This window comes from Lolium perenne, chromosome 6 (assembly GCF_019359855.2).
Source record: "Lolium perenne isolate Kyuss_39 chromosome 6, Kyuss_2.0, whole genome shotgun sequence".
NCBI lineage: Eukaryota > Viridiplantae > Streptophyta > Magnoliopsida > Poales > Poaceae > Lolium > Lolium perenne.
Window position 1 is genome coordinate 21,042,607 of NC_067249.2, and position 20,064 is coordinate 21,062,670.

Genomic DNA, 20,064 nt, shown 5'->3' on the forward strand with positions numbered 1-20,064 from the left:
ATGCGTTTGTCGCAGAGTCGCGTGGAGATTTTGTCGAGGACTTGGGAAGGACCAATCCAAAGACAAGATCCGCGTTAATGGAGATAGCAAATAAATGGGCAGATGGAGAAGACGCTGTCCACAACAAACGACACAGGTCGCCGAGAGGAGGACCGCGGTCGAAACTATCAACCGAGGCGAAGATTTCCTCGGACGTACCAGAACTACGACGCTCCAGGACAAATTTCGGCAGGTTTTCGGGCAAATACAGGAGGAAGCAACAGAGATGATTACCAGAGAAGCAGTGAACAGCGAGGTGATAACAGGGATGATTCACGTAACAGGCAAAATAGCGGGCCTAGGTTCCCAAGACCTTTCGTGTCCCCTGAAGAGATGATGAACGGACCGTGCCAGATGCATTTTTTCCTCGACAAAGAACGGAAAAGACAGTCGGGGCACTTGCGTAAGGATTGTCGAAATTTTCAAGCAATGTTGCGGTATGCAGAGAACGCTAATGCGCGGGCAGCACAGAGAAATCCTCGAGAACCCAGAAGCGAGATTCACTTGCCGCCTCCTCCCGCGATTACAGACGACAATCGGCATCAGCTCAGAATAGCGGCAGCACCTGCACCACCACCTTATGTTGATCCTAATTCCAATGGAGCAAGGTCGATGATTCGTAAGGGAAGGCCGTCCAATAGAGCTCGTAAAGTAATCTCACGACAGGTGTTTATGGCAGAGAAAATGCCTCCACCAACAGCTTGAGTACCTTAATTGGTCAGACAAGATATCGGCTTCACAATAGCAGATCATCCGCAAAGCAAGTTCCTCGACCAGGGCAGTCAAGACTTATTCTCGCCAGAAGCTATCGCGGGATTTGATGTCTCTCGAGTGTTCATAGACGGCGGCAGCAGCTTAAACCTTATGTATGCAGATACATTGAGGAAGATGAACATATCCTTAGCAAACTTGAAACCAACAGACACAAGGTTCCACGGCATCACACCAGAGAAACCAAGTTATCCATTGGGAAAGATCAATCTCGACGTTCAGTTTGGGACCCGAGAAAATTATAGAATCGAGAGGCTCGAATTTGAAGTCGTGGATTTTCCATCGCAATACCACGCTCTGTTGGGACGACCAGCATACGCTAGATTTATGGCGGTGCCACACTATACATACCTGTTGTGGAGGATGCCTGGACCAAAGGGACCAATCACAATCAAAGGAAGCTTCGCCTTAGCCGATAAGTGCGACAAGGATTTCCACCGGTTGTCAGAAACTTTCGGGATGCAAGCTGAGTACTTGGCGTCAAAAAGCATGACTGATTACGACGCATCGCGTACGTTGGAAGGCCAAACAAAGAATCAACTTTCAGTACCGAGAAAAATTCAAAAGAGGTGCAGATTCATCCGACAGATCCAAAAAAGACGACATCTATCGCAAACGACATGGATATCGCATAGGAAAGCGCGCTCGTCGAGTTCCTCCGTGAGCACTGGAAAATCTTCGCATGGTGTCCAGCCGACATGCCAGGAGTACCCAGGGAACTTGCCGAGCACCACCTAAACTTGGATCCACTAGCGAGACCAATCAAACAACCTTTGCGGCGTTTTTCGGAACCCAACCGCAAAGCCATGCTGTCAGAAATCAATCGACTACAAGAAGCTGGTTTTATCAAAGAGATATTCACAGAAGCCACATGGGTAGAAAATCATGTGTTGGTGCCGAAGAAAAACACTAAGGTCCTTCGCATGTGCGTCGACTTTACGTGTGTCAATAAACATTGTCCAAAGGATCACTTTCCCCTCCCGAGGATCGATCAAATTATCGACTCCACGGCTGGATGCGAGCGTCTTTCCTTCCTGGATGCATATTCTGGTTATAACCAGATCAGATTGAAAGAAGAAGATGAAGTAAAGACCGCGTTTATTACACCTTACGGCGTGTTTTGCTTTCTGAGAACAATGCCCTTTGGTCTAAAAAAATGCGGGAGCAACATATCAAAGGATGATGCAGAAGTGTTTGGCGACACAGATTGGGAAGAACGTGCAAGTATACATTGATGATGTCGTCATAACATCAAAAAAGGGGGCAACGCTGATCGAGGATCTCAAGAAAACCTTCGACAACCTTGATAAGTTCTGCCTCAAACTGAACCCGACGAAGTGTTCCTTTGGCGTCCCAGCAGGAGAACTTTTGGGGTTTCTAGTCTCAGCAAGAGGGATTGAAGCAAATCCCGACAAAATACAGGCTATCGTAACAATGAGGAAGCCAACAAAGTTGAAGGAGATACAACAGCTAACGGGGCGAGTCGCAGCTCTGAGCAGATTCGTCGCTAGGCTGGGAGAAAAAGCACTACCGTTCTACGCTTTGATAAAACAAGGAGATAAATTCCAGTGGAACGAAGAAGCCGACAGAGCTTTCGAGGATTTGAAGCGCACAATTTCGACACCGCCAATTCTGGTGGCACCAAAAGAAAGGGAACCTCTCCTGCTATATATCGCAGCCACGCCCCAAGTGGTGAGCACGGTGCTAGTTGTCGAAAGGGAAGAAGAAGGAAAACTCCACGGCGTGCAGAGGCCAGTATACTTCGTCAGCGAAGTTTTATCGCCATCAAAACAAAGGTATCCGCAGTACCAAAAGATAGCATATGGAGTGTTCACGACAGCACGAAAATTGCACCATTATTTTTCGGCACATCCGATCATAGTGGTCAATGAAGCTCCCTTGTCAAATATACTGAACAACCCAGAAGCTACGGGTCGTGTCTCCCTTTGGGGAATAGAACTTTCCCCTCGGGACATCACGTGTGAAAAAAGAAAAGCAATAAAATCGCAAATACTGCCGGACTTCATCGCAGAGTGGATGGAGTTGCAAAATACAGGACCTCCAGACTTATCGAGAACCTGGACCATGAACTTTGATGGTTCCAAGATTCTAGATGGGGCTGGCGCAGGAGTAGTACTCTTATCACCTGAAGGCGACAAGTTGAAGTACATCCTTCGGATGACGTTCCCTAACGCATCTAACAATGAAGCAGAATATGAGGCTCTCATACACGGGATGAAGATGGCGAAAGCCTGCGGTGCAACTCGACTAAAAATCTTTGGCGACTCACAGCTGGTGGCACAGCAAGTTATGAACCAATGTGACGCAGTCAATGATAGCATGATGGCATACAAGGAGGTATACAACGAACTCGAGAAGTTGTTCGATGGATGCGAAGTAAACCATATTAGCAGATTGAGCAACGACGAAGCCGATGTTCTTGCAAACATCGGGTCACAATGCCTTGCAGTCTCGCCAGGTGTATTCTGGGAAGAAATAACAGAGAGATCCACTAAGTCGACAAAATCAAAAAAGAAGGAGAAGAAACCCTCGGGGGCTACCAAGGAAAAGCAAGAGGACGAAGAAGAAGATCAGGACCTGGTCATGGTGATACAGATACCGTGGATGCAGCCGTACATATCATACATCCTGAGGAAAGAAATACCCGACGATCCAGTTGAGGCAAGGCGAGTAATTCGACGCTCCAAAGCTTTTACGGTGGTCAAGGGAGAACTGTATAAGCGAAGTATTTCAGGCGTCTTGCAAAGATGCGTCACACCCGAAGAAGGAAGAATAATTCTGAAGGATGTACACGAAGGAATATGTGGCCACCACGCAAGTAGTCGAGCTATCGCAGCCAAGGTTTTTCGGGCAGGATTCTACTGGTTGACAGCAATCGAGGACGCTAAGGACATAGTAAGAACTTGCGACGCGTGTCAAAGGTTTGCCGCAAAACCTCACTCTCCAGCAGCAGAGCTAGCACCAATACCATTGTCATGGCCCTTTGCTCAATGGGGACTTGATATGGTGGGCAAGTTGCACAAATCCTGGCCAGGAGGAAAGGAGTATATGCTGGTAGCTGTCGATAAGTTTACAAAGTGGATAGAAGCGAAGCCGATAAATTCACCAGACGGAGCATCCGCAGTAAAATTCGTAAAAGGCCTCGTCTTCAGATTTGGAGTGCCCCACAGCATCGTCACAGACAACGGCAGTAACTTCACATCCCATGAATTCAAAGATTATTGCGAAGAGGTGGGTATTAAGCTGAACTTTGCGTCAGTTGCACATCCTCAAACCAATGGGCAAGTCGAGAAAGCCAATGGCATCATCTGCAATGGTATTAAGAAACGTTTGTTAGGACCACTGGAAAAAGCTCGACATACTTGGCCAGAAGAACTACCAAGCGTGTTGTGGAGCATCCGAACAACACCAAACACAGCAACGCAGGAAACTCCGTTTTTCCTGGTTCATGGAGCAGAGGCAGTACTACCAATCGAGATAGAGCACAACTCTCCACGTGTCGCTGAATATGATGAAGAAACGTCGACAAGAAAGCTAGAAGACGATGTCGACGCACTTGATGAAGCTCGAGATGAAGTACTATCTCGGGTAACCAAATATCAACAGGACTTGAAGAATTACCACAGTCGACGTTTGCGGCCAAGATCTTTTCAGGTGGGAGACCTAGTTCTTCGACTCACGCAAAAAAGTCATGAAAAACTCGAGTCACCATGGCTTGGCCCTTACATCGTCACGGAAGTAATCGGAGGAGGAGCATACAGGATAAAGGACAAGAAGACAGGGGTGGAGGAGCCAAACCCCTGGAACGTGGCGCAACTTAGGCGGTTCTATGCCTAGAGTCGAAATATAGTCCTTGTAAAACTTCAATGTACTGAAACGCCCGCGAGTTTTCAGACGCACTCTTTTCCTTTTTCGGGGCACCGAGTGGGGCCGGAGAAGGTTTTTAATGAGGCGGGCTCGCGGTGCTGCAATATAATAAAGATAGTGACAATATAACTTTTCTTCTTTATCGACATGACCAAAGTCTTTGCTCCGACGAATTTCAATATAGTTCATCGACAAAAGAAAAACCTTGCCTTGGTATTCAAATACCTCGTGAGTCAATAAAAATACAAAATAGTACTCAATAAAAAGCTCGGGGGCTCATATTCGCCTTAAATATATAAATGCCTTGGTTCAAAACCTCGCAAATATACAAATATAGTAAAGAGTCACCGAAACACTCGGGGGCTAGACAAACAGAGAAATATAATGATTGCTTTACAATATAGTCATGGATTACAAAGAAGAAATATCTACAAGAAGAAAATAACTAGTCTTGATTCAGTATGTCATCAAGAGTAACTCTGTTTTCCTCAGGAGCAGCACCAAGAAAATCGGCATAATGGCCATCGGCAAAAAAGTCGGCATCCATCCGAAGCAGGTCCTCAATCATTTCTTCGGCTATGGGCGTAACCTTCGTGTTAATCCTGTCAACACCAACTCTCCGACGTTTTACCTTTTGGTGAACCTTCTCGACAACCTGGGTAAGGTCAAGCTTCGAGTGGCAGATCTGGAGCATGATAAGAGCAAATCTGGCACCAGCTATTAGTTGAGCTTTGACAAAATCATGGATACTGCGAGCATCTTTGAACCTTTCCATCAATTCAGGAAGAGTTTTGGGTTGGACGTTCCGAGGAAACATGGAGTTGTAAACCATGGACAAGGTCTTGGTACAGAAGTCAAGAAAATCGCGAGTTTGAGAGGTGCGATCTTGAAATCTGACAATTTGGCGGGTCCTCTCCGGGGTAGCCCAAAACAAAGAACCATGGTCCAGGGAAAGATTAACAAGGAGGTTTGTCCTCGCATTTACCCTCTCTTCCTCGGCAGCAGCATCAGTAAAGGCACCTATCAAAACAAAGAAGTGGAAACCTTTAAGAGACAATAGCATGAAGATGAAAGATATCAGAGGATGAAACAGGCATACCCGACATATCTGCACTGGCTTCATTCATTAATTCGAGCATGAAATTTTCTCGAGTAGTCGCCTTTTCAGCCTCGGAAGCAGCAATTTCCTTAGCAGCCACGGCCTCGCGAGCCTGCTGAAGAGCAACTTTTTCGGCTTCAGATGACTTGCGAGATTGTTCCATCATCATAAGTGTTTGCTTCTTCGCATACTGAAGCTGCTGTCGAAGTTCATCCAGTTCTTGCGACAAGGTATCGTCGACAGGTGCAAAGATCAAGAAAAGCTCTCCTCGCGCGAGAAGAAGAAGGCGACACATTGGAAGGAGCGGAAGTTGGAGTATAGTTATCAAATATCAACTGAAATATAAACAGGATAAAATCAAACGACAAGCAAAGATAGAAGTTTTTCATTAATCTCTTGGAATAATTACAAGGGCATTACAGTGAAGCTAAGGAAATACGTGTCGACAAACGGCTACTTTGGCGACAAAAGCAAAAGAAACAAAGAAAAACAGAGGCATGCAACTAGACCTCCGGCCTTGACGAGCTAGGAGTCGACGCTGGCTTAATCCCGAGATAGGCCAAGATCTTCTTCGTGTTAGGCTTGGCTGCCTTGATCAGCGACTTCCACCTTGATTGTTCTATTTGCTCGGTGTCGCCAACTTTCATCCAGTCGATAGTCTGTCGACTGTCAGCAACCAAGGTGACAGTGTTTTCAACGGCAACCTTCATATTCTCTTGGCGCATCTTTAGTCCAAGGTCTTCCGGCGTATTGAACATCTTGGCAAGGTTGAGGAAAGTCGCAGGCTCCTCTTTCTTCGGGAAGAAGTAGGGGAACAATGCCGACAATACTGTGCTAGCATTCGACACACCCTCACGAATCTCGGACCCATGAAGCTCCAGATAGGAAAGTGCGTCAAGAACAGGATCATCGACAGGATTTGTCAGATCAAAATCCTGGTTTGTTTGGGCTGTCAAGGAAACAAAGCATTAGTGAAAAGACAAGAAATAACGATTCTCATAAAAAAAAAAGAAGAGATCAGCAAAATTACTGAAAGTGCGGCGGCTCTGAGTTTTCAGGCGCTTGAGGATTCCTTCTTCACGAGAAGCTTGCGCAGCTTTGTGCTCATCTAAGGCAGCTGTAGCATCCTCAAGTTTTTTCTGCAGTTCCTCGACACCAGCAGCTTTCGCCTTGGCTTCATCAGCTTCGACCTTGGCTTTGCTAGCAGCGAGTTCGGCTTTCTTGCGAGCCGCCTCACTTTGCTCAAGTTTTCGAGCAAGTGCGTCGGCGCGTTCGTTAGCCTCTGCAAGTTTCTCTGTCGAGATATAAAAAAAAAAGAGAGAAGAAAGATCAAAAATCGCGACAAGCAACAGGAGTGAAAAATCAAGGAAAAACAGCAAGTACAAAAGTCGTTACCTTCGGCTCTAATAGCATATTCACGGTACCCAATAAATTGGGAACCGATGCGGAGAAGATCCTTGATCATAGGCTGTTCAACGTGAACACAAAAAAAAAACATCGGCATGAAAAAGAGAAAAGGTGTGAAAAAACAAAATAAGGAAAATATAGATGTCGACAAGCTTACATCATCTAAGAGCAGAGTCGACGAACTGCCCAATTGAGGGGCAGGTTCAACAATCTTTTCAACCCTTGTCCTTTTTGGTGAAGGAGCAAGGGGGCTGGATGGTGGAGTAGTGGTGACGACGTTTTGTTGAGGAGGCGAGGTTTCTTCTCCTTCAACTAGCGTGTCTGAGACAAGTACAGTACGTGACGTGCTTGTCCGAGGAGCCACGTCAGTAGTTGGAACTTCTTCCTCGTCATCACTATTAATCAAAAAATCGGCAGCATAAAAAGCAAGACAAGATAAATATTTCGAGTACAAAAATAGAGAGAAATAAAGACGACTTACGAGCTGACGAGGGATTCAACATAAGGATCGTAAGCTGCCTTCGGATGAGAAGGAACAACTTCTTCAGCCTTAGAGGTGCCAGAATCTTCAACGTCAGTCCTTTTCCTTTTGTTCTTTGGAGAAACAGCAGGAGGAAGGGATTGCGTCGATTCACTGGCTTCAGACTCAACTTCTTTTTCATGAGAAGCCGCAGATTTGTGAGAACCCGCGACTTCACTTTCACGAATAGAAGAACCTTGAGTATCTTCGGCAACGATGGCCTGTTCCTCGACTTCTCCACCCTCCGGAAGAGGAGGAAGGGAAGTCATAGTAGGATGGTTCTGTAAAAAATAGTGACCAGAAGGAAAATTAAAAGAGATGACAATATAATGAGATACAGAGAAAGTGCAAAACAAGGCAAAAACTCGGCAAGACAAAATACCTCGGGGAGTGGATTGGCGGCGCTGTACGGTTCCACACGACAAGAGGAAGGAATTGGGTCTTTACCCAGGCGAGAAAGTCTTCGAATCAACTTCTCCAAGTCCTTGGTGGAAAGATCACCGGAGATTCTGTTGGCGTCATTTTTCCCACAATACGTCCAAAGGGGATTTTTGCGAGCCTGAAGAGGCTGCACTCTAATCCTAAGGAAGTAGGCAGTGATTTGAACACCAGACAGCTCTTTGCCTCGAGTGTTTTGAAGCTGGCGAATACGAGACATGAGTGCCTCTGTCGCCTTTTTCTCTTCCTCGGAAGCTTCGGCATCCCAGGAGCGGCGGCGCTGAATTCTGGCACTTCCATCGAAAGGAACTATGTTGTGCTCAACGGAGTTGGCGCTTTCTTCGTGAATGTAGAGCCACTTTTTGCGCCATCCTTGGACAGAATCAGGAAATTTGACATCGAAATAGTCGACATCAGTACGAACACAGATAACAACGCCACCTATGTTATAAGTGACGTTGTGGGAGCCATCGCGGCGGAGGCAGAAAATGCGTTTCCACAGAGCCCAATTGGGAGGGATTCCGAGGAAGCATTCGCAAAGTGTGATGAAGATAGAAATGTGAAGGATGGAATTGGGGGTCAATTGGTGCAGTTGAATCCCATAAACAAAAAGAAGACCGCGGAGGAAATCATGGATTGGGGTCGAGAGGCCGCGGATAAGATGATCAACAAAACTAACCCGATACTCCATTGGAGGCTTGGGGTAGCTTTCTTCGCTAGGAAAGCGGATGGCGTCCTCCTTCTTCATGAGGCCAAGCCTCTTCAGCATGTTGGTGTCTTGGTTGGAGATTTTGGATCTCTCCCACTCAAGATCCTCGGCGGCCATCTTGGATTCCGGAGTGCTGTGGCGAGTCGTACGCGCGCGGTGGCATCAACGGCAATGGCAGAGCAATGTGTGTGAGTGCGGAAGATCAGAGAAAGATTGGGCGCAGGAGAAGTTTTTGCGAAGAGGAACAGGTGAGCGGCGCAAGCGAGGGGATGAACGGAGGTTGAAGAAAGGTTTATATAAGAATTGGGTGAAGCAGTGTGCCGTTGGATGAAGAAATCGTGTGGTGAGAATAGACCCTCTAGATACAAGGGTAAAAAGGTATTTTTACTGAGGTAGGCGTTACCGTACGTGCGCCAGAAAAAGCGGAGGACGTGTGTCCCCCACTTGCACGACGTGTCAACGTGGTGGAAGCAACGGACCCACAGGCAAAAATCACGACTATTCGAGAAGGATGAAGTAGATTTGATTAAGGGAAGCATGTCGACAAGAAAAATAAAAGAAGATTGGCGACAGGAAGAATTATTCAATACTTCGGGAGCCTTTGATCAAAAACAAGTTTTTCCCCAAATGCTCGGGGGCTACTTCGACAAAAAGTAAAATTTCGACTATGGCAATATAGAAATTGCGGGAGCCTACAACCAAGCACAAGTTCTTGGCTGTAGCCTCGGGGGCTACTCCCATCGGGAGCGCTGTTCGCGCACCCGAGAGATAAAAAAGAGAGAAGAAGAAAAAGATCATATTGGGAAATAATGACAATATAGCGACAAGGTGGACTAAACTGTTGAGCCTACAACCAAGCACAAGTTCTTGGTTGTAGCCTCGGGGGCTACTCCCATCGGGAACACTGTTCGCGTGCCCGATGAAATTAACAAAGGAAAAATAGAAAAGAAAGAGAGTATATTTCGAGTTATAGTTAACTCTACATATACTCCCATCGGGAGAGCAATATAAGTCATATTTGACTCGATAAAATGTGCCATTCCAACAGCCGGAAAAGCACTCGACAATATATTCTCAGAACGCCGAAGTTGCGATCAATTTCTGAATGCCGCAAAATTGCGAAGGTAAGACCCCGATCCGTTCTGCCGGGCGTGGCATCGCCAAAGATCAAGGCGCTCGCTACTTTTATCCGTATCAACAGATGCGAAGAAAAATCCTAACGGACGCGTTAGGTACCCGATAAATTCGACCGGGACTCGACGAATGGTAAGACCTTAAAGCGGCACTCGTCGAAGTTTACACCAGTATCCCGAGATCATGTCCAGGGACGTGATTTTGAAGTAGGTTTTTGCGGATTGCCACTAGAGCAGTTAACTAGTACCTGATCCGTCAGATGAACTAGCCCCAACTACCATTATCCCTGTACAATATAGAATTTTATGTGAAGAAGTATAAAAAAGTTAAAGCTTCCGAATAAAAATAAACAGTGGAGATTTTCCCTGACTCTACGATTCAAGCAAAATCTCGGGGGCTACTGACATAGGCATCCCAAATGGGCCTGCCGAAGATGGTACCCGGGGTTTACTGGAGGCCCAATACCCGAAGAATAAGAAGATTCGGGAGCCCAAGATTTACTAAGGAAAGATAGAGTTGTAATAGGAAGTGTTGTTTGTAATCTGGCGGGATGAGTTAGAAACCGTCCCGGACTCTGTAAACTTGTATAGCACGAATCCCTCGGCTCCACCTCCTATATAAAGGGGGAGTCGAGGGACGAAGAATCAATCGAATCATTGTCTGCAAACCCTAGTTTTCATATTCGTCGAGTACTTTTCGGCTGAAACCTTCGAGATCTACTTACCCTCTACTTCCAACTAAACCCTAGCCTACAATCCATAGGCATTGACAAGTTGATACCTTGTCATCAATACCATCATAGCAATAGTTAACTTCATAATCTACAAGAGATCATAATCATAGCCTACGCCAAGTACTAACACGGATGCACACACTGTCACCATTACACCGTGCAGGAGGAATAAAACTACTTTAATAACATCACTAGAGTAGCACATAGATAAATTGTGATACAAAACACATTGCAATCATAAAGAGATACAAATAAGCACTTCACTATGCCATTCATAACAGTGAATAAGTATTCTGTGAAATATAGCCTAAGAGACCCACACGGTGCACACACTGTCACCTTTACACACGTGGGACAAGGAGTCTCCGGAGATCACATAAGTAAAATTCACTTGACTAGCATAATGACATCTAGATTACAAGCATCATCATATGAATCTCAATCATGTAAGGCAGCTCATGAGATTATTGTATTGAAGTACATAGGGAGAGAGATGAACCACATAGCTACCGGTACAGCCCCGAGCCTCGATGGAGAACTACTCCCTCCTCATGGGAGACAACAGCGTTGATGGCGATGGCGGTGGTGTCGATGGAGGAGCCTTCCGGGGGCACTTCCCCGTCCCGGCGGCGTGCCGGAACAGAGACTCCTGTCCCCCAGATCTTGGCTTCGCGATGGCGGCGGCTCTGGAAGGTTTCTCGTACCGTGGCTTTTCCGTCTCGAGGTTTTAGGTCGAGGGGCTTCTTATAGGCGAAGAGGCGGCGTCAGAAGGTCAACAGGGCGACGACACTATAGGGCGGCGCGGCCAGGGGGTGGGCCGCGCCGGCCTATGGTCTGGGTGGCCTGTGGCCCCCCTCTGGTCCTTCCCGGGTGTTCTGGAAGCTTCGTGGGATTTTAAGATCCTGGGCGTTGATTTCGTCCAATTCCGAGAATATTTCCTTACTAGGATTTCTGAAACCAAAAAACAGCAGAAAACAGGAACTGGCACTGCGGCATCTCGTCAATAGGTTAGTTCCAGAAAATGCATAAATATGACATATAATGTGTATAAAACATGTAGGTATCATCAATAAAGTAGCATGGAACATAAAAAATTATCGATACGTCGGAGACGTATCAGCATCCCCAAGCTTAGTTCCTGCTCGTCCCGAGCAGGTAAACGATAACAAAGATAATTTCTGAAGTGACATGCCATCATAACCTTGATCATACTATTGTAAGCATATGTAATGAATGCAGCGATCAAAGCAATGGTAATGACATGAGTAAACAATTGAATCATAAAGCAAAGACTTTTCATGAATAGTACTTCAAGACAAGCATCAATAAGTCTTGCATAAAAGTTAACTCATAAAGCAATAATTCAAAGTAAAGGCATTGAAGCAACACATAGGAAGATTAAGTTTCAGCGGTTGCTTTCAACTTATAACATGTATATCTCATGGATATTGTCAACATAGAGTAATATAACAAATGCAATATGCAAGTATGTAGGAATCAATGCACAGTTCACACAAGTGTTTGCTTCTTGAGGTGGAGAGAAATAGGTGAACTGACTCAACAAAAAAGTAAAAAGAATGGTCCTTCAAAGAGGAAAGCATCGATTGCTATATTTGTGCTAGAGCTTTTATTTTGAAAACATGAAACAATTTTGTCAACGGTAGTAATAAAGCATATGAGTTATGTAAATTATATCTTACAAGTTGCAAGCCTCATGCATAGTATACTAATAGTGCCCGCACCTTGTCCTAATTAGCTTGGACTACCGGATCATCACAATACACATGTTTTAACCAAGTGTCACAATGGGGTACCTCCATGCCGCCTGTACAAAGGTCTAAGGAGAAAGCTCGCATTTTGGATTTCTCGCTTTTGATTATTCTCAACTTAGACATCCATACCGGGACAACATGGACAACAGATAATAGACTCCTCTTTAATGCATAAGCATGTGGCAACAATTATTATTCTCATATGAGATTGAGGATATATGTCCAAAACTGAAACTTCCACCATGAATCATGGCTTTAGTTAGCGGCCCAATGTTCTTCTCTAACAATATGCATGCTCCAACCATTAAGGTGGTAGATCTCTCTTACTTCAGACAAGACGGACATGCATAGCAACTCACATGATATTCAACAAAGAGTAGTTGATGGCATCCCCAGTGAACATGGTTATCGCACAACAAGCAACTTAATAAGAGATAAAGTGCATAAGTACATATTCAATACCACAATAGTTTTTAGGCTATTTGTCCCATGAGCTATATATTGCAAAGGTGAATGATGGAAATTTAAAGGTAGCACTCAAGCAATTTACTTTGGAATGGCGGAGAAATACCATGTAGTAGGTAGGTATGGTGGACACAAATGGCTTAGTGGTTGGCTCAAGTATTTGGATGCATGAGAAGTATTCCCTCTCGATATAAGTTTTAGGCTAGCAAGGTTATTTGAAACAAACACAAGGATGAACCGGTGCAGCAAAGCTCACATAAAAGACATATTGAAAACATTATAAGACTCTACACCGTCTTCCTTGTTGTTCAAACTCAATACTAGAAATTATCTAGACCTTAGAGAGACCAAATATGCAAACCAAATTTTAGCATGCTCTATGTATTTCTTCATTAATAGGTGCAAAGTATATGATGCAAGAGCTTAAACATGAGCACAACAATTGCCAAGTATCACATTACCCAAGACATTATAACAATTACTACATGTATCATTTTCCAATTCCAACTATATAACAATTTAATGAAGAAGAAACTTCACCATGAATACTAAAAGCTAAGAACACATGTGTTCATACGAACCAGCGGAGCGTGTCTCTCTCCCACACAAGCATTTATTCAAACAAAAACAAAAACAAAAGCACACAGACGCTCCAAGTAAAGTACATAAGATGTGACCGAATAAAAATATAGTTTCAAGGGAGAAACCTGATAATTTGTCGATGAAGAATGGGATGCTTTGGGCATCCCCAAGCTTAGATGCTTGAGTCTTCTTGAAATATGAAGGGGTGAACCACCGGGGCATCCCCAAGCTTAGAGCTTCCACTCTTCTTGATCATAGTATATCATCCTCCTCTCTTGACCCTTGAAAACTTCCTCCACACCAAACTCAAAACAAACTCATTAGAGGGTTAGTGCATAATCAAAAACTCACATGTTCAGAGGTGACACAATCATTCTTAACACTTCTGGACATTGCCCAAAGCTACTGGAAGTCAATGGAACAAAGAAATCCATCCCACATAGCAAAAGAAGCAATGCGAAATAATAGGCAGAATCTGTCAAAACAGAACAGTCCGTAAAGACGAATTTTAAAAGGGCACCAGACTTGCTCAAATGAAAATGCTCAAATTGAATGAAAGTTGCGTACATATCTGAGGATCACTCACGTAAATTGGAATAATTTTATGAGTTACCTACAGAGAATTAGGCCCAGATTCGTGACAGCAAGAAATCTGTTTCTGCGCAGTAATCCAAATCTAGTATGAACCTTACTATCAACGACTTTACTTGGCACAACAAAACACAAAACTAAGATAAGGAGAGGTTGCTACAGTAGTAAACAACTTCCAAGACACAAAAATAAAACAAGGTACTGTAGCAAAATAACACATGGGTTATCTCCCAAGAAGTTCTTTTCTTTATAGCCATTAAGATGGGCTCAGCAGTTTTAATGATGCACTCGCAAGAAATAATATTTGAAGCAAAAGAGAGCATCAAGAGGCAAATTCAAAACACATTTAAGTCTAACATGCTTCCTATGCATAGGAATCTTGTAAATAAACAAGTTCATGAAGAGCAAAGTAACAAGCATAGGAAGATAAAACAAGTATAGCTTCAAAAATTTCAGCACATAGAGAGGTGTTTTAGTAACATGAAAATTTCTACAACCATATTTTCCTCTCTCATAATAACTTTCAGTAGTGTCATGAGAAAACTCAACAATATAACTATCACATAAAACATTCTTATCATGAGTCTCATACATAAAATTATTACTCTCCACATGAGCATAGTCAATTTTATTAGTTGTAGTGGGAGCAAATTCAACAAAGTAGCTATCATTATTATTCTCATCATCAAATATAGGAGGCATATTGTAATCATAATCAAATTTATCCTCCATAACAGGTGGCAACAAAAGACTACTATCATTATAATCATCATGTATAGGAGGTAAAGTATCATCAAAGTAAATTTTCTCCTCAATGCTTGGGGGATTAAAAAGATCATGCTCATCAAAACCAGCTTCCCCAAGCTTAGAATTTTCCATAGCATTAGCAACAATAGTGTTCAAAGCATTCATATTAATAACATTCCCATTAGCATGCATATAAAGTTCCATGGGTTTTTTAATTCTCTCTTCAAACACATCATGTCCTAATTCAAGATAAAGTTCATAAAGATCTCTCATATTTTTGTTGTTTTCCATTATGCCTAACTAGTGTAAACAAGAAACAAAAAGTTGCAATTGCAGGATCTAAAGGAAATAGCTTCGAGCACAAACACAATGGCGCCAGAAAAAGTACGTTACAGGAACCGAAGTATGAGTGCCTTTTACCTTTCCTCCCCGACAACGGCGCCGGAAAATAGCTTGATGTCTACGCCCCCTCCTTTTCCTGTAGACAGTGTTGGGCCTCCAAGAGCAGAGGTTTGTAGAACAGCAGCAAGTTTCCCTTAAGTGGATCACCCAAGGTTTATCGAACTCAGGGAGGAAGAGGTCAAAGATATCCCTCTCATGCAACCCTGCAACCACAAAGCAAGAAGTCTCTTGTGTCCCCAACACACCTAATAGGTGCACTAGTTCGGCGAAGAGATAGTGAAATACAGGTGGTATGAATAAATAGTAGCAAGAGTAACGGCACCGAGAAAAGTGCTTTGCCCAGGACAGAACAAGCGGTAGTAACACAGTAAAAGCATTAAACAAGCAGCGATAGCGATATTTAGGAACAAGGCCTAGGGATCAGACTTTCACTAGTGGACACTCTCAACATTGATCACATAACAGAATAGATAAATGCATACTCTACACTCTTGTTGGATGATGAACACCATTGCGTAGGATTACACGAACCCTCAATGCCGGAGTTAACAAGCTCCACAATTCAATGTTCATATTTAAATAACCTTGGAGTGCATGAAAGATCAATACGACTAAACCAAGTACTAACATAGCATGCACACTGTCACCTTCACACTATGTAGGAGGAATAGATCACATCAATACCATCATAGCAATAGTTAACTTCATAATCTACAAGAGATCATAATCATAGCCTACGCCAAGTACTAACACGGATGCACACACTGTCACCATTACACCGTGCAGGAGGAATAAAACTACTTTAATAACATCACTAGAGTAGCACATAGATAAATTGTGATACAAAACACATTGCAATCATAAAGAGATACAAATAAGCACTTCACTATGCCATTCATAACAGTGAATAAGTATTCTGTGAAATATAGCCTAAGAGACCCACACGGTGCACACACTGTCACCTTTACACACGTGGGACAAGGAGTCTCCGGAGATCACATAAGTAAAATTCACTTGACTAGCATAATGACATCTAGATTACAAGCATCATCATATGAATCTCAATCATGTAAGGCAGCTCATGAGATTATTGTATTGAAGTACATAGGGAGAGAGATGAACCACATAGCTACCGGTACAGCCCCGAGCCTCGATGGAGAACTACTCCCTCCTCATGGGAGACAGCAGCGTTGATGGCGATGGCGGTGGTGTCGATGGAGGAGCCTTCCGGGGGCACTTCCCCGTCCCGGCGGCGTGCCGGAACAGAGACTCCTGTCCCCCAGATCTTGGCTTCGCGATGGCGGTGGCTCTGGAAGGTTTCTTGTACTGTGGCTTTTCCGTCTCGAGGTTTTAGGTCGAGGGGCTTCTTATAGGCGAAGAGGCGGCGTCAGAAGGTCAACAGGGCGACGACACTATAGGGCGGCGCGGCGCCGGCCTATGGTCTGGGTGGCCTGTGGCCCCCCTCTGGTCCTTCCCGGGTGTTCTGGAAGCTTCGTGGGATTTTAAGATCCTGGGCGTTGATTTCGTCCAATTCCGAGAATATTTCTTTACTAGGATTTCTGAAACCAAAAACAGCAGAAAACAGGAACTGGCACTGCGGCATCTCGTCAATAGGTTAGTTCCAGAAAATGCATAAATATGACATATAATGTGTATAAAACATGTAGGTATCATCAATAAAGTAGCATGGAACATAAGAAATTATCGATACGTCAGAGACGTATCATGTACCAGAGGCTTTGCGGGCCGTCGCTCGAGGGACCAGGGCCAGCCGCAGCTCTGAGTTGTTCCCGGCTCTATGTGTTGCCCGTCGCTGCTCGCCGGTGGGTTTCTGACGCCAACACATTCTGGCACGCCCGGTGGGACAGTCTTCGACATCAACTGCATCACCATCTACATCTGAGATGGCGGAAGGCACTCCAGTCACGTACGAGGATCTGACCGAGGAGCTCAAGAAGAAGTATGACGAGGTCAAAGCTATCCTCGAAGCCGACCTCATCGGCTCTTTCCAGAGGACCCGCTCGCACGGCATCAGGTGGAAAGGGTTCTCGCCTGAAGGCGCGCTCGATGGAGTGGACCTGTCTACCCCTTCAGAAGAACGCACCAGGTCTCTGCGTCAGGAGATTAATTTCATGGTAGCGCATTCGCTACACCGCCATTCTGAGAGCCTGGTGAACACTTTGGAGCGTGTCGCCCTTCGGGTGATCCAGGAAATCATGAGGCATCAGTACTCTCCGTCAGGACCTGCTCTAGGGACGCACCAAGGAGAAATTCCACTCTAGTCCCGACCACCGCTGCCATTCGCGTTGGCAGCACCAGAAGTGCCGAGTTCACCGGCATTCGTCGTCCACAAGATCGGTGGTGACCCTAGTGATTACCAGTTCTTGTATGAGGCGCCTAAGGAGATCCCTCACGGATACACGTGCACATACGTGCCGAGGCGATAGCTGGGCACTCACGAACCAGACTACAACAGCAGGGACTTCTGGGACAGCAGGAGGAGCTTCTGGATCAGAACTTGAGAAGCAGACGTGGCTAGCTAAGTACGCCACTCCGACGAACCTCCAGAACTCAACTTCTGCAGCTGGCTCAGATCGTGAGAAGCAGACGTGGCTAGCCAAGTATGCCACGCCAACAAACCTCCAAAGCTCAACTCCTGCAGCTAGCTTAGAGCTTGAGAAGCAAGCGTGGCTGGCTAAGTACGCCACTCCAGCGAATCTTCAGAGCTCCACTCCTGCAGCCACCACCGCGGATCAGATCAGTACAATCTTGAGAGACCAGTTCGGCATGGTGCCAAAAAGGAGGGCAATCGGCTATTCCAAGCCGTACCCCAACGAGTACGATTTGATCCCACTACCACCTAAATATCGGCTCCCTAAATTCTCCAAGTTTAGTGGGTCAGATGGCTCCAGTTCAATCGAGCATGTGAGCCGATATTTGGCGCAGCTGGGCACGATCTCAAAGATCAGATGAACTACGTGTGAGGTTCTTCGCACAGTCCCTCACAGGATCGGCTTTCGGGTGGTACACGTCGCTGCCACCAGACTCAATCCGGACTTGGAAGCAGTTGGAAGAACAGTTCCACATGCAGTATCATTCAGAGGCTTCCGAGGCTGGCATTGCCGATCTAGCACAAGTACGTCAGAAGCGCGGAGAAACAGTGTCAGAGTACGTCCAACGCTTCAGGACCGTTAGGAATCGATGCTATTCGGCTCGTTTGACTGAAAAAGAAGCAGTCGAGTTGGCGGTGGTGGGTCTCGCATCGCCGATCAAGGATATGGCTTCCCAAGCAGACTACCCTTCGCTGGCGCATATGGTTCAGAAACTGTCATTATATGAACAGCGCCACCCAGACTTGTACCAGGACAAATTCAAGCGGGCGGTAGTCCTGGTTGAGGCAGATGAAGATGAAGGCTCTGCGGGAGATCAAGAGATAGCAGTGGCTGAATGGACTCGGGGGGCAAGCCCCGTGTCCTGCAAGTGGGTTAAGCCACAAGGTCCTCCAAAAGGGTTTGACTTCGACGTGACCAAAGCTGAGCAAATTTTCGACCTCTTACTCAAGGAGAAGCAGCTAAAGTTACCCGAAGGCCTCAAAACCCCCACGGCACAGGAGTTGAACGGAAAGCCATACTGCAAATGGCATAACACGTTCACCCATACCATTAACGACTGCAGGGTGTGGCGTCAGCAGATCCAAATGGCGATAGAACAAGAGCGTCTAATCTTTAGCCAGTACGCTGATGCGTGTGGTTGACACGTCCGTTGGGAACCCCAAGAGGAAGGTGTGATGCGCACAGCGGCAAGTTTCCCTCAGTAAGAAATCAAGGTTTAATCGAACCAGTAGGAGTCAAGAAGCACGTTGAAGGTTGATGGCGGCGGGATGTAGTGCGGCGCAACACCAGAGATTCCGGCGCCAACGTGGAACCTGCACAACACAACCAAAGTACTTTGCCCCAACGAAACAGTGAGGTTGTCAATCTCACCGGCTTGTCGTAACAAAGGATTAACCGTATTGTGTGGAAGATGATTGTTTACGAGAAAACAAAGAGAACAAAGATTGCAAAGAGATTGTATTTCAGTATAGAGAATTGGACCGGGGTCCACAGTTCACTAGAGGTGTCTCTCCCATAAGATAAACAGCATGTTGGGTGAACAAATTACAGTTGGGCAATTGACAAATAAAGAGGGCATGACCATGCACATACATATCATGATGACACTACAAGAAAAGTTCTGATAGGCAACGTCTCAAAATCGTCCGCTAAGGGGTGTTTTTCGTCGCCTATGGGCCTAACCCGACGATATGGGTTCTGTTGTGGAAACTGCGTCAGGCAAAGTCCTACGACGATTTTTTCGGTCCGTCGCGCTTGGGCGCCCTTCCGCCACGGAAAATCGGACCGTTGCCCAAGTGTTTCCGGGAGCCCGTTGATCGCCGACGTCATGCAACCGACACGTGGCGTACGCCGTTAACCGCGATTAACGGCGTTAACCTACCGAAACCCCGTGGTAGATGGTAGGCCCACACGAGGCCTGCCACGTCTTAAGCGGGCCGGGCCAGCTGACATAGTTTGACCGGTCAACTATATAGCTGGGCTGGTCCATTAGTTACGTGGGCCGGGCCTAACCTCTAAGGTTGACTGGTCAAAACTTAAATGGGCCGGCCCATTTAACATGTGGGGACCACCTTACAGCAACTGGGCCGGCCCAAGAAGCAAGTGGGCCGGGCCAAAACACAGGTGGGTCCCACTTTCCTGTTAAAGGGCCGGC